Source organism: Oncorhynchus kisutch, linkage group LG14, assembly GCF_002021735.2.
Source record: "Oncorhynchus kisutch isolate 150728-3 linkage group LG14, Okis_V2, whole genome shotgun sequence".
Classification (NCBI taxonomy): Eukaryota; Metazoa; Chordata; class Actinopteri; order Salmoniformes; family Salmonidae; genus Oncorhynchus; species Oncorhynchus kisutch.
The window spans coordinates 7,852,079-7,868,219 of NC_034187.2; the positions used below are offsets into that span (position 1 = coordinate 7,852,079).

The 16,141-nt window shown below is 45.0% G+C and overlaps 1 protein-coding gene across 4 annotated transcripts in view; it reads right to left on the reverse strand.

The window, feature by feature from the left end:
* The window catches only part of LOC109903244 (synaptosomal-associated protein 25-B-like), a 93,133-nt gene extending 79,412 nt beyond the window's left edge, over nt 1-13,721 (reverse strand). For all 4 annotated transcript variants that reach the window (XM_031787754.1, XM_031787755.1, XM_031787752.1 and 1 more), the window contains exon 1: nt 13,616-13,721. The gene's annotated coding sequence lies outside the window, so the exon portion shown is untranslated. The remainder of the gene's footprint in view (nt 1-13,615) is intronic.
* Nucleotides 13,722-16,141: the final 2,420 nt, after the last annotated feature.

The following is a 16,141-nucleotide window of genomic DNA, read 5'->3' on the forward strand; positions in this document are numbered from 1 at the left end:
CCACAGAGCTCTATGTTAATACCCATCCTCCACAGAGCTCTATGTTAATACCCATCCTCCACAGAGCTCTATGTTAATACAAATCCTCCACAGAGCTCTATGTTAATACCCATCCTCCACAGAGCTCTATGTTAATACCCATCCCCCACAGAGCTCTATGTTAATACCCATCCTCCACAGAGCTCTATGTTAATACCCATCCTCCACAGAGCTCTATGTTGTTAATACCCATCCTCCACAGAGCTCTATGTTAATACCCATCCTCCACAGAGCTCTATGTTAATACCCATCCTCCACAGAGCTGTATGTATGTTAAAAGCCATCATCCACAGAGCTCTATGTTGTTAATACCCATCCTCCACAGAGCTCTATGTTAATACCATCCTCCAAAGAGCTCTATGTTAATACCCATCCTCCACAGAGCTCTATGTTGTTAATACCTATCCTCCACAGAGCTCTATGTTAATACCTATCCTCCACAGAGCTCTATGTTGTTAATACCTATCCTCCACAGAGCTCTATGTTGTTAATACCCATCCTCCACAGAGCTCTATGTTAATACCCATCCTCCACAGAGCTCTATGTTAATACCATCCTCCACAGAGCTCTATTTTAATACCCATCCTCCACAGAGCTCTATGTATGTTAATACCTATCCTCCACAGAGCTCTATGTTAATACCTATCCTCCACAGAGCTCTATGTTGTTAATACCTATCCTCCACAGAGCTCTATGTTGTTAATACCCATCCTCCACAGAGCTCTATGTTAATACCCATCCTCCACAGAGCTCTATGTTAATACCATCCTCCACAGAGCTCTATTTTAATACCCATCCTCCACAGAGCTCTATGTATGTTAATACCCATCCTCCACAGAGCTCTATGTTAATACCCATCCCCCACAGAGCTCTATGTTAATACCCATCCTCCACAGAGCTCTATGTTAATACCCATCCTCCACAGAGCTCTATGTTAATACCCATCCTCCACAGAGCTCTATGTTGTTAATACCCATCCTCCACAGAGCTCTATGTTGTTAATACCCATCCTCCACAGAGCTCTATGTTGTTAATACCCATCCTCAACAGAGCAGTATGTTGTTAATACACATCCTCCACAGAGCTCTATGTTAATACCCATCCTCCACAGAGCTCTATGTTAATACCCATCCTCCACAGAGCTCTATGTTAATACCCATCCTCCACAGAGCTCTATGTTAATACCCATCCTCCACAGAGCTCTATGTATGTTAATACCCATCCTCCACAGAGCTCTATGTATGTTAATACCCATCCTCCACAGAGCTCTATGTTGTTAATACCCATCCTCCACAGAGCTCTATGTTAATACCCATCCTCCACAAAAAAATCTGACAGAGCATACTTTCATATTAGTGGATGTGTATATAATTTCACCTATTTCTTACCGACTAAAACAGCCTACAGAGCATTCAAATTCAAATCTGGACCTCAAAGCCAGTTCCACTGCTTTTAAAAAGTGTTCCCTGCTAATCAAGGACTGATTTAGACCTGGGACACCAGGTGGTTGCAATTAATTATCAGGTAGAACAGAAAACTAGCAGTACTCCGGACCTCCAGGGGTAAGATCAGAATACTCCTTTCCTAGACTCTAAGACATTTTTTTAAAAACAGTTTTTCTGCTGTCCACATAGGATAACCCACTTTGGTTCCAGGAAGAACCCTTTTTGGTTCAATGTAGAACCCTCTGTTTAAGTGGTTCTACCTGGAACCAAAAAGGTTCTACCTGGAACCAAAACTGATTATTCAAAGACTTCTCCTATGGTGACAGCTGAACGTAAGAGTGTATAGAGACATGAACATTACAGTAGTACAGATAGATATAATCCCGCTGACTCTGGTATACTGTCAGTCGTCATGCAGGAAGTCAACAACATCTCTCTCTTCTCTCTTCTACAATACAAGTGCTCCCGAGCAGAGCAGTGGTCTGAGGCACTTCATCTCAGTGCTAGAGGCATCACTACAGACCCTGGTTCAATCCCGGGCTGTATCACAACCGGCCGTGATCGAGAGTTCCATAGGGTGGCGCACAATTGGTCCAGCGTCGTCTGGGTTAGGGGAGGGTCTGGACGGGGTAGACCGTCATTGTAAAATAAGAATTTGTTCTTAACTGACTTGCCTAGTTAAGTAAAGGTTAAATATATATATATATTTTTAACTACAATAAATCATGAATGACTCTTCCCCCTGATCTACACCCCCACAGACATGATCAAGATATTATATAATTTTTCTTGCACTTACATTCACGCTTGTCTGTTTTCTTACTACCCCAGGTGGAGAGGTTGGGCAACAACAACTCTACCACGCTGACTCTCAACAGGGTGCTCAGCACACTCCCGTACGACTGTGGGCCACTCAAACACCATCATCAAGTTTGCTGACAACACAACGGTGGTAGGCCTGATCACCAACAGTGATGAGACAGCCCTACAGGGAGGAGGTCAGATACCTGGCAGTGTGGTGCCAAGACAACAACCTCTACCTCAACATCAGCAAGACCAAGGAGCTGATGGTGGACTACAGGAAGTAGGGGAGCATGCTCTGCACATCCCCATCGACGGGGCCGCAGTGGAGCGGGCCAAGAGCTTCTAGTTCCTCTGTGTCCACATCACTGAGGACTTACCATGGTCCCCTCACACCAACACAGTCATAAAGAAGGCACGGGACCTCTTCTCCCTCAGGAGGCTGAAACCATTTGGCCCCTCGGATCCTAAGGAACTTTTACGGCTGCACCATCGAGAGCCTCCTGACTGGTTGTCTGGTATGGAAACTGCACCGCCCTTGACCGGAAGGCCCTACAGAGGGTGGTGTGGACGGCCCAGCGCTTCACTGGGGGTGAGCCAGGCCATATATGCCAAGCAATGTTTGAGAAAGGTCTAAAAAATGACCAAAGGCTCCAGCCACCCAAACCATGGATTGTTCTCCATGCTCCCGTTAGGCAGGCGGTACCGGTGCATCAACGTACAGACCAACAGAGACCTAAACAGCTTCTATCTCCTGGCCATAAGACTGTTAAATGGCGAAGACCACTGCTCTCCCTCTCCCACAGACTAGCCAGACTGACTCTTTGTACATCCACAGGTCACTACCCACTCAGACACACACACCCTCACTGTCACCCTCACTCACACCAAACACACATGCATACACACTCACACACACCCTCACACACACCCTCACTCACACACTCATTACTGACACCACACACTCACACACACCCTCACTCACACACTCACACACTCATTACTGATGCCACACACTCACACATACCCTCACCCACACACTCATTACTGACGCCACACACTCACACATACCCTCACTCACACACTTATTACTGACACCACACACTCACACACACCCTCACCCACACACTCATTACTGACGCCACACACTCACACACACCCTCACCCACACACTCATTACTGACGCCACACACTCACACACACCCTCACCCACACACTCATTACTGACGCCACATACTCACACATACCCTCACCCACACACTCATTACTGACGTCACACACTCAGAGAAACTCTCGCTCACACACTCATTACTGACTCCACACACTCACACATACCCTCACACACACCCTCACACGTACCCTGCTGCTAAAATGGTTATTGATTAGATGTATTACTACCACTATGCTGTTGTTCATTGATTTCTATTACCATTAGTATATATTTATCCTGCTACTGGTCACTATTACTGCTGTTTACATGTTGTCACGTTCGTCGTATACATAATAAGTGGACCAAGGCGCAGTGTGAGTAGAGTTCCACGTATATTTATTAAAGTGAACCTTCAAAACAACAAATAATAAACGACCGTGCAGTTCGTAGCGCAACTTAGCACGAAACCAAAATGAAACAATATCCCACAAACACAGATGGGAAAAGGACCACACTAAGTATGATCCCCAATTAGAGGCAACGATCATTAGCTGCCTCCAATTGGGAACCATACTCACACCAACATAGAAATGCAAGACTAGAACACTCCCTAGTCACGCTCTGACCTATTGCACCATAGAGAACTCCGAGGGCTCTCTATGGTCAGGGCTTGTCACATGTATATATTACCACTAGTATATTACCACCTGTATTTATATAGTCCTGCTACCAGTCACTTTTCATCCCTGTTTACATGTATATATTACTACTAGTATATTACCACCAGTATTTATATAGTCCTATTCTGTATATCCACCTATCACGCCTATACTCACACTCTTGTACAGACACACACACACACACTCACACCCACACACTTAGAATTAGATACACACACTCACACTAACACCCACACACTTAGAATTAGATACACACACTCACACTAACACCCACACACTTAGAATTAGATAGACACACTCACACCCACACACTTAGAATTAGATACACACACTCACACTCACACCCACACACTTAGAATTAGATACACACACTCACACTAACACCCACACACTTAGAATTAGATACACACACTCACACTAACACCCACACACTTAGAATTAGATACACACACTCACACTAACACCCACACACTTAGAATTAGATACACACACTCACACTAACACCCACACACTTAGAATTAGATACACACACTCACACTAACACCCACACACTTAGAATTAGATACACACACTCACACTAATAATCGTACAATGAAGAATGTTTCTCCCCCAAATGGTTAACGGGTTTGGGATTTAGGGACAGTAAAGCTGACCCTAGATCAGTACAAGGGCATATTTTACACTGAGCTAGCCTAAACGCCACCACTTTGGAACCCCCTCCCCCATTCTGTGCGTTAGTGAGTGATCCTCACAGCCTAACTCAGCCACTAGGTCACCACCTGTTGTTATGTTCTGTTCTCACCCTGCTTGACCAAACCCAGGCTCCATAAGCCGCATTAAGGCCATGGACAACAAGGAATGTGCCAACTCTCCACTTGTAAATACAGACCCGTGAACAACTTCAACATACTGTCATTTAACCTACACACCATCTCTGAAAGATGTCTGTGTGGCAGACCTTCCCTGCTTCCCATTAAAACTGGAGCAGAGATAATCTAGTGCTCCTGTCTCATTATCCTGAGTTAGAACAATGAATGGGAGAGATCAGCATGGTTAAACCAGACTGAATACGAAGTGAATCAACTGTGAAATCAGTTTGGATGTCAAGCTGCTGGAGTTCTACCTATAAAACTGTATCTCAGGAAGAGGTCAGGGTTCATGCTGAAATGTCAGTCAGTCTGCCAGTCATTGCTAGACCCTGCTTCCATTAAAACTAGGCCTATAGTGCAAAGCAAAGATAATCAAGTGCCTCAGCATCATCATCCCAATGAATGGATGTGACCCGGGTGAGTCTGAGGCTTTCTACGAGCAGCTTTCCTTCCCCATTGTTTGTGTGACTGAGTTGAAGAGTGCAGGCTTCCTCTTCATAGGACAAAACCCTGGGTAATAACATAGAATCCTGCGTATTCAAGCAACAGCACTATACAGGCCTATCGTAGGCCACACAGTCACTGATTTAGAAACAAACACATTTTGATCTCCCTACCTACATATTGTCGTGGAAGATTCAGAATTTGTTGGTAACATTTGTAAGATGTTTTATATTTATCTAATGTGTGTAAGTTACTTCTCATCAGAATGGTATTTTTGTGTAATACTGTAGCGAGGTTGCAGTTATCTGTTCTATGTCAAGACTAAGTTGCATGGGCCACAGAGAGGGGAGAGGTCAAAGTGTCATCATGTGTAAACATATCTTTCACTCCCTACCTTTTTCTAGTGGGGAAAGGAGGGTGGCAGTGTCTGGAATCATTCTATGCTCCCTCTAATGTTGTTTCTATCTTAACCTATAGCCTCATTCTCCTCTCCGTGAGTTTGTGCAGGAGTTTGTATTTAGAGTGGGTTGTATCTAAATGACAATTTGATATATGCCTGTTGATTTGGAGGATTGGTTTATGGTTCTGGGGTTTGAGAAAGGAGAAAAGCTGAACGATTAATTATGTCTATGCTGTCTGACTATGTGTGATCTTTGCTATAAAGGATCCCATTTTGCCATTGTGTGGGGACTCTCAACTTTTCATTAGAGATACTGAACTGTTGAAAGTCAAAATGCTATAGAGCTTATATGATTAAAGATGGACTTTCATAACTAACTCTGACTTGTGTGTGGTTTGCTCCCATGATTTGGTAAATAGAGGACATTTCCACGACAATATCCCGTATACTACCTACCGCCGCTGTGCCCTTGAGCAAGTCACTTTGATCCAGGGGCACTGCTCGGCAACAGCTAATCTCAGCCTGTGATGTGTGTGTTGCGTGTCAGGTTGGGTACTATGACAACAATAAATAAAGAATATCTGTGTAACTGGACTAATAAAGCAAATGTTGTATTGTATTCTACCTCGATGTGGATAGCTCAGACTGAGCAGGTTGTCTCCTCTGACACACATATACAGAAATACACTGGGCTCCCAGGGTTAATGCTCTGGGCCTTTTGGCTCAATGTAAACTATTAAGACGTGTGAAGGATATCCCCTTGGCAGTGGGAGACGGCACAGGGAACCTGGCAACCTTCCAGCTCATCTTCCACTGGCGTTTCCGATTACATATTCTGTATTAGATAGGCTATATCATCATCACTTCCTGTCCCTGTGTTGGTGGACCAAACTACATTATCATCACTTCCTGTCCCTGTGTTGGCAGACCAAACTATATCATCATCACATCCTGTCCCTGTCTTGGTGGACCAAAGTATATCATCATCACTTCCTGTCCCTGTCTTGGTGGACCAAAGTATATCATCATCACTTCCTGTCCCTGTCTTGGAAGACCAAACTATATCATCATCACTTCCTGTCCCTGTCTTGGTGGACCAAACTATATCATCATCACTTCCTGTCCCCATGTTGGCGGAATAAAATATATCATCATCACTTCCTGTCCCTGTGTTGGAGGACCAAACTATATCATCATCACTTCCTGTCTCTGTGTTGGTGGACAAACTATATCATCATCACTTCCTGTCCCTGTCTTGGTGGACCAAACTATATCATCATCACTTCCTGTCCCTGTGTTGGCGGAGCAAACTATATCATCATCACTTCCTGTTCCTGTCTTGGTGGACCAAACTATATCATCATCACTTCCTGTCCCTGTCTTGGTTGACCAAACAATATCATCATCACTACCTGTCCCTGTCTTTGTGGACCAAACTATATCATAATCACTTCCTGTCCCTGTGTTGGCGGACCAAACTATATCATCATCACTTCCTGTCCCTGTGTTGGCGGACCAAACTATATCATCATCACTTCCTGTCCCTGTCTTGGTGGACCAAACTATATCATCATCAATTCCTGTTCCCATGTTGGCGGACTAAAATATATCATCATCACTTCCTGTCCCTGTGTTGGCGGACCAAAATATATCATCATCATCACTTCCTGTCCCTGTGTCGGCGGACCAAACTATATCATCATCACTTCCTGTCCCTGTGTTGGTGGACCAAACTGTATCATCATCACTTCCTGTCCCTGTGTTGGCGGACCAAACTATATCATCATCACTTCCTGTCCCTGTGTTGGCGGACCAAACTATATCATCATCACTTCCTGTCCCTGTGTTGGTGGACCAAACTGTATCAGCATCACTTCCTGTCCCTGTGTTGGTGGACCAAACTATTTAATCATCACTTCCTGTCTCTGTGTTGGTGGACCACACTATATCATCATCACTTCCTGTCCCTGTGTTGGCAGACCAAACTATATAATCATCACTTCCTGTCCCTGTGTTGGGGGACCAAACTATATCATCATCACTTCCTGTCCCCATGTTGGCGGAATACAATATATCATCATCACTTCCTGTCCCTGTATTGGCGGACCAAACTATATCATCATCACTCCATGTCGCTATGTTGGTGGACCAAACTGTATCATCATCACTTTCTGTCTCTGTGTTGGTGGACACAAACTGTATCATCATCACTTCCTGTCCCTGTGTTGGTGGACCAATCTATATCATCATCACTTCCTGTCCCTGTGTTGGCGGACCAAACTATATCATCATCACTTCCTGTCCCTGTGTTGGCGGACCAAACTATATCATCATCACTTCCTGTCCCTGTGTTGGAGGACCAAACTATATCATCATCACTTCCTGTCCCTGTGTTGGCGTACCAAACTATATCCTCATCACTTCCTGTCCCTGTGTTGGTGGACCAAGCTATATCATCATCACTTCCTGTCCCTGTGTTGGCGGACCAAACTAAATCATCAAGACTCCATGTCCCTGTGTTGGTGGACCAAACTGTATCAGCATCACTTCCTGTCCCTGTGTTGGTGGAGCAAACTATATCATCATCGCTACCTGTCCCTGTCTTGGTGGACCAAACTATATCATCATCACTACCTGTCCCTGTCTTGGTGGACCAAACTATATCATCATCACTTCCTGTCCCCATGTTGGCGGACTAAATTATATCATCATCACTTCCTGTCCCTGTGTTGGCGGACCAAACTATATCATCATCATCACTTCCTGTTCCTGTGTTGGCGGACCAAACTGTATCATCATCACTTCCTGTCCCTGTGTTGGCGGACCAAACTATATCATCATCACTTCCTGTCCCTGTGTTGGCGAACCAAACTATATCATCATCACTTCCTGTCCCTGTGTTGGCGGACCAAACTATATCATCATCACTTCCTGTCCCTGTCTTGGTGGACCAAACTGTATCATCATCACTTCCTGTCCCCATGTTGGCGGACTAAATTATATCATCATCACTTCCTGTCCCTGTGTTGGCGGACCAAACTATATTATCATCATCACTTCCTGTTCCTGTGTTGGCGAACCAAACTATATCATCATCACTTCCTGTCCCCATGTTGGCGGACTAAATTATATCATCATCACTTCCTGTCCCTGTGTTGGCGGACCAAACTATATCATCATCACTTCCTGTCCCTGTGTTGGCGGACCAAACTATATCATCATGACTTCCTGTCCCTGTGTTGGCAGACCAAGCTATATCATCATCACTTCCTTTCCCTGTGTTGGCGGACCAAACTATATCATCAAGACTCCATGTCCCTGTGTTGGTGGACCAAACTGTATCAGCATCACTTCCTGTCCCTGTGTTGGTGGACCAAACTATATTATCATCACTTCCTCTTCCTGTGTTTTGGCGAACCCAACTATATCATCATCACTTCCTCTTCCTGTGTTGGCGGACAAAACTATATCATCATCACTTCCTGTCCCTGTGTTGGCGGACCAAACTATATCATCATCACTTCCTTTCACTGTGTTGGCGGACCAAACTATATCATCATCACTTCCTTTCACTGTGTTGGCGGACCAAACTATATCATCATCACTTCCTGTCCCTGTGTTGGCTGACCAAACTATATCATCACTCCATGTCCCTGTGTTGGCGGACTAAACTATATCATCATCACTTCTTGTCCCTGTGTTGGCAGACCCAACTATATCATCATCCCTTCCTTTCCCTGTGTTGGCAGACCCAACTATATCATCATCACTTCCTGTCCCTGTGTTGGCGGACCAAACTATATCATCATCAGTTCCTGTCCCTCTGTTGGTGGACCAAACTATATTATCATCACTTCCTCTTCCTGTGTTTTGGCGAACCCAACTATATCATCATCACTTCCTCTTCCTGTGTTGGCGGACAAAACTATATCATCATCACTTCCTGTCCCTGTGTTGGCGGACCAAACTATATCATCATCACTTCCTGTCCCTGTGTTGGCGGACCAAACTATATCATCATCACTTCCTGTCACTGTGTTGGCGGACTAAACTATATCACCTCCTGTCCCTGTTTTGGTGGACCAAACTATATCATTATCACTCCATGTCCCTGTGTTGGCGGACCAAACTATATCATCATCACTACCTGTCACTGTGTTGGCGGACTAAACTATATCACTTCCTGTCCCTGTGTTGGTGGACCAAACTATATCATCATCACTTCATGTCCCTGTGTTGGTGTACCAAACTATATCATCCCCACTTCCTGTCCCTGTGTTGGCGGACCAAACTATATCATCATCACTTCCTGTCCCTGTGTTTGTGGACCAAACTGTATCATCATCACATCCTGTCCCTGTGTTGGTGTACCAAACTATATCATCATCACTTCCTGTCCCTGTGTTTGTGGACCAAACTATATCATCATCACTTCCTTTCCCTGTGTTGGGGGACCAAACTATATCATCCCCACTTCCTGTCCCTGTGTTGGCAGACCAAACTATATCATCATCACTTCCTGTCCCTGTGTTTGTGGACCAAACTGTATCATCATCACATCCTGTCCCTGTGTTGGTGTACCAAACTATATCATCATCACTTCCTGTCCCTGTGTTTGTGGACCAAACTATATCATCATCACTTCCTTTCCCTGTGTTGGGGGACCAAACTATATCATCATCACTTCCTGTCCCTGTGTTGGCGGACCAAGCTATATCCTCATCACTTCCTGTCCCTGTGTTGGCGGACCAAACTATATCTTCATCACTTCCTGTCCCTGTGTTGGTGGATCAAACTATGTCATCATCACTCCATGTCCCTGTGGTGGCGGACCAAACTATATCTTCATCACTTCCTGTCACTGTGTTGGCGGACTAAACTATGTCACTTCCTGTCCCTGTGTTGTGGACCAAACTATATCATCATCACTTCCATTCACTGTGTTGGCGGACCAAACTATATCATCATCACTTCCTTTCACTGTGTTGGCGGACCAAACTATAGCATCATCACTTCCTGTCCCTGTGTTGGCTGACCAAACTATATCATCACTCCATGTCCCTGTGTTGGCGGACTAAACTATATCATCATCACTTCTTGTCCCTGTGTTGGCAGACCCAACTATATCATCATCCCTTCCTGTCCCTGTGTTGGCAGACCCAACTATATCATCATCCCTTCCTGTCCCTGTGTTGGCAGACCCAACTATATCATCATCACTTCCTGTCCCTGTGTTGGTGGACCAAACTATATCATCATCACTTCCTGTCCCTGTGTTGGTGGACCAAACTATATTATCATCACTTCCTCTTCCTGTGTTTTGGCGAACCCAACTATATCATCATCACTTCCTCTTCCTGTGTTGGCGGACAAAACTATATCATCATCACTTCCTGTCCCTGTGTTGGCGGACCAAACTATATCATCATCACTTCCTTTCACTGTGTTGGCGGACCAAACTATATCATCATCACTTCCTTTCACTGTGTTGGCGGACCAAACTATATCATCATCACTTCCTGTCCCTGTGTTGGCTGACCAAACTATATCATCACTCCATGTCCCTGTGTTGGCGGACTAAACTATATCATCATCACTTCTTGTCCCTGTGTTGGCAGACCCAACTATATCATCATCCCTTCCTTTCCCTGTGTTGGCAGACCCAACTATATCATCATCACTTCCTGTCCCTGTGTTGGCGGACCAAACTATATCATCATCAGTTCCTGTCCCTCTGTTGGTGGACCAAACTATATTATCATCACTTCCTCTTCCTGTGTTTTGGCGAACCCAACTATATCATCATCACTTCCTCTTCCTGTGTTGGCGGACAAAACTATATCATCATCACTTCCTGTCCCTGTGTTGGCGGACCAAACTATATCATCATCACTTCCTGTCCCTGTGTTGGCCGACCAAACTATATCATCATCACTTCCTGTCACTGTGTTGGCGGACTAAACTATACCACCTCCTGTCCCTGTTTTGGTGGACCAAACTATATCATTATCACTCCATGTCCCTGTGTTGGCGGACCAAACTATATCATCATCACTACCTGTCACTGTGTTGGCGGACTAAACTATATCACTTCCTGTCCCTGTGTTGGTGGACCAAACTATATCATTATCACTCCCTGTCCCTGTGTTGGCAGACCAAACTATATCATCATCACTTCCTGTCCCTGTGTTTGTGGACCAAACTGTATCATCATCACATCCTGTCCCTGTGTTGGTGTACCAAACTATATCATCATCACTTCCTGTCCCTGTGTTTGTGGACCAAACTATATAATCATCACTTCCTTTCCCTGTGTTGGGGGACCAAACTATATCATCATCACTTCTTGTCCCTGTGTTGGCGGACCAAGCTATATCCTCATCACTTCCTGTCCCTGTGTTGGCGGACCAAACTATATCTTCATCACTTCCTGTCCCTGTGTTGGTGGATCAAACTATGTCATCATCACTCCATGTCCCTGTGGTGGCGGACCAAACTATATCTTCATCACTTCCTGTCACTGTGTTGGCGGACTAAACTATGTCACTTCCTGTCCCTGTGTTGTGGATCAAACTATATCATCATCACTCCATGTCCCTGTGTTGGCGGACCAAACTATATCATCATCACTTACTGTCCCTGTGTTGGCGGACCAAACTATATCATCATCACTTACTGTCCCTGTGTTGGCAGACCCAACTATATCATCATCATTTCCTGGCCCTGGGTTCGCGGACCCAACTATATCATCATCACTTCATGTCCCTGTGTTGGTGTACCAAACTATATCATCATCACTTCCTGTCCCTGTGTTGGCGGACCAAACTATATCATCATCACTTCCTGTCCCTGTGTTGGCAGACCAAACTATATCATCATCACTTCCTGTTAATGGGTGGTGGCTGTCCTCTTTGAACCTTATAAAGATACACATGTTCTCGTCCAGCGACATGAGTGATCTTCTAGCAGCATGCGTGGGTGGACTAGGTGCAAATGTCATATAACTCATGTAATATTGTCACATTCACTTTTGCTTGAGAACTGCTTGACCTTACACAGCCACGTGCACTAAACTAAACAAAACAGACTGATTCTTGATCTCCATATAACCTAACATTTTAACCTAAATTATTACAAAGAAAGGTCAATAGCAATATCGCACCATCTTACCAATTATGTTTAAACAGCATCTTGACATTTGTTTTCAGAGAACAACCTAAAGGAGGTAAAGGCTGAATGACCAATTTCTGTGAGATAAACGATTAAAAAAAAACAGGTCTAGCTTGCAAATGTTTTTTCTCCCTAACAAATCACACGATTGGTATCTCGTGCAGCTTTTCTAGAAACAAACCTTTACTAATGCTCTCAACGTTTCTGTAGCGTAGCCTGTGGTTTACCCGGCTGTTTCTAGAATGAGCGCTGTCCGTGGTTCTGAAATTGACCACACTCGTACCGCGCGCTCATTGCAACATGCAACACCGTTGATAAGCAGCTTTATCACGGGTGAATTAAAATGGGACGTTACTCGAAGATAAATCCTTACTCTGTCTTAACAACAGCATAATCGGATTTGATACCGATGTAAAAGTAATTTATTTTGACGAAACTAAAGAATACTATATTGAAAGTGATTGAGATAGACTTTACAAACCCTAATTTCCAAAATAATCGGCGACACCACACTGTTTTGAAACTTGGCTCAGCCATTAAAAATAAACTCTTATTTTCTTTAATTAAATAACCTATTATTTTTTATCTCAACTGAACTGAATCGTTCAGAAACATACCTGAAGTTGTTTTCAGTGGACCGTCGTCAGTTCAGGACTGGAAAATGTCTCCTTGGTGCTACCCCCACCTTCTAGTTCCTACTGCTGCCTCGCATCAAAAGGATTGCCCTCGGAGGAAACTCCGCCCCGCCTGCAAGCGACAGCCTCAACAAAGATGGTTGCGCTCTCTGACGTCACAAGCCCGTAATGAAGATGAGGCTCACAGCTTGATGTTTAGGCATTAGTGGTTACTGATAATAAAGTATAACCAGGTAAAAAGTTAAACGGTAGGTGACTGATATACACTGCCCTGCTGTTTGTGGAGGAGGTAGTCCGACTCGTAGGGATGTTGGGAACTTGTAACAGATTCTAAATAATACAGACAGCTCATGATAAAAGCCATGTCCAAAAAAAGCTACTTCCTTTTTTGAGTACCTGTGACCCATCATGTTAACCGGCTGGAGATTGGCTCTGTGATTCTGTCATCCTCTAGACAGGCGTTATTGGTCTCCATGAAGAGAAGCAGGTCTCTGTAGCCCAGTGCTGTAGAGTCAGTAAGAGAGTCTCTCTCCCCTCCCTCCCTCATGACAGTTGATCAGTCTCCTATAGAGCTCCATTTTTATGGAACGGTCTGCCTACCCATGTCAGAGACGCAAACTCGGTCTCAACCTTTAAGTCTTTACTGAAGACTCATCTCTTCAGTGGGTCATATGATTGAGTGTAGTCTGGCCCAGGGGTGGGAAGGTGAACGGAAAGGCTCTGGAGCAACGAACCGCCCTTGCTGTCTCTGCCTGGCCGGTTCCCCTCTTTCCACTGGGATTCTCTGCCTCTAACCCTATTACAGGGGCTGAGTCACTGGCTTGCTGGGGCTCTCTCATGCCGTCCCTGGAGGGGGTGTGTCACCTGAGTGGGTTGATTCACTGTTGTGGTCATCCTGTCTGGGTTGGCGCCCCCCCCCCCTTGGGTTGTGCCGTGGCGGAGATCTTTGTGGGCTATACTCAGCCTTGTCTCAGGATGGTAAGTTGGTGGTTGAAGATATCCCTCTAGTGGTGTGGGGGCTGTGCTTTGGCAAAGTGGGTGGGGTTATATCCTTCCTGTTTGGCCCTGTCCGGGGGTGTCCTCGGATGGGGCCACAGTGTCTCCTGACCCCTCCTGTCTCAGCCTCCAGTATTTATGCTGCAGTAGTTTATGTGTCAGGGGGCTGGGGTCAGTTTGTTATATCTGGAGTACTTCTCCTGTCCTATTCGGTGTCCTGTGTGAATCTAAGTGTGCGTTCTCTAATTCTCTCCTTCTCTCTTTCTTTCTCTCTCTCGGAGGACCTGAGCCCTAGGACCATGCCCCAGGACTACCTGACATGATGACTCCTTGCTGTCCCCAGTCCACCTGGCCATGCTGCTGTTCCAGTTTCAACTGACCTGAGCCCTAGGACCATGCCCCAGGACTACCTGACATGATGACTCCTTGCTGTCCCCAGTCTACCTGGCCATGCTGCTGCTCCAGTTTCAACTTCCACCTGACTGTGCTGCTGCTCTAGTTTCAACTGTTCTGCCTTATTATTATTCGACCATGCTGGTCATTTATGAACATTGAACATCTTGACCATGTTCTGTTATAATCTCCACCCGGCACAGCCAGAAGAGGACTGGCCACCCCACATAGCCTGGTTCCTCTCTAGGTTTCTTCCTAGGTATTGGCCTTTCTAGGGAGTTTTTCCTAGCCACCGTGCTTCTACACCTGCATTGCTTGCTGTTTGGGGTTTTAGGCTGGGTTTCTGTACAGCACTTTGAGATATCAGCTGATGTACGAAGGGCTATATAAATAAATTTGATTTGATTTGATTTGAGTTGATTGATGATGCTCAGTTTTCCATCACTCTACCAATTAGCAGGACAGTTATATTGTACATTAGTATATGTGTGTGTGTTTGTGATGGACTTGTTGACTTGTTAATGTTGATGTGTGCTGTGTTTCAATGGGATCAATCGAGCTAATCGTAGACAGCTGATATTCTAGTTTAAGGATGGAGCATGGGAGACACTAAGAGCTAAGAGGACAGGAAACTCTAAGAGGAGGACACTAAGAGGAGATGAGGAAAGGACACTATAAATAATATTGAGACAGCCCTATATCTAGCTAGGTTGAGAAAGCCCATCTAGCTTCCATGGAAATAACCAGTACTTGAATCAACAGCCTAAACCAAAAGAATTCAGTGTCTCAGTGTATGATATCAGTGTCTTAATACTTGTTTACCAACTGTTCTACTGTGCCCTGGTAATGGTAAACTTCTGTGTCTGTCTGATGAACCTACTCATCCATTTCAGAGAGGCTCACTGAGTCACTCACAGCAGGAGGCATAGATGTACCCTGAACCCAGCACTCTCTCTCTCTCTCTCTCTCTCTTTTCTCTTTCTCTCACTCCAGCTCTCTCTTCTCTCCCTCTCTCTCAATCACTCTCTCCAAGTCTCTCTCTTCTCTCCCCTCTCTCTCTCTTCTCTCCCTCTCTCTCTTCTCTCTCACTCTCTCTTCTCTCCCTCTCTCGCTCTTCTC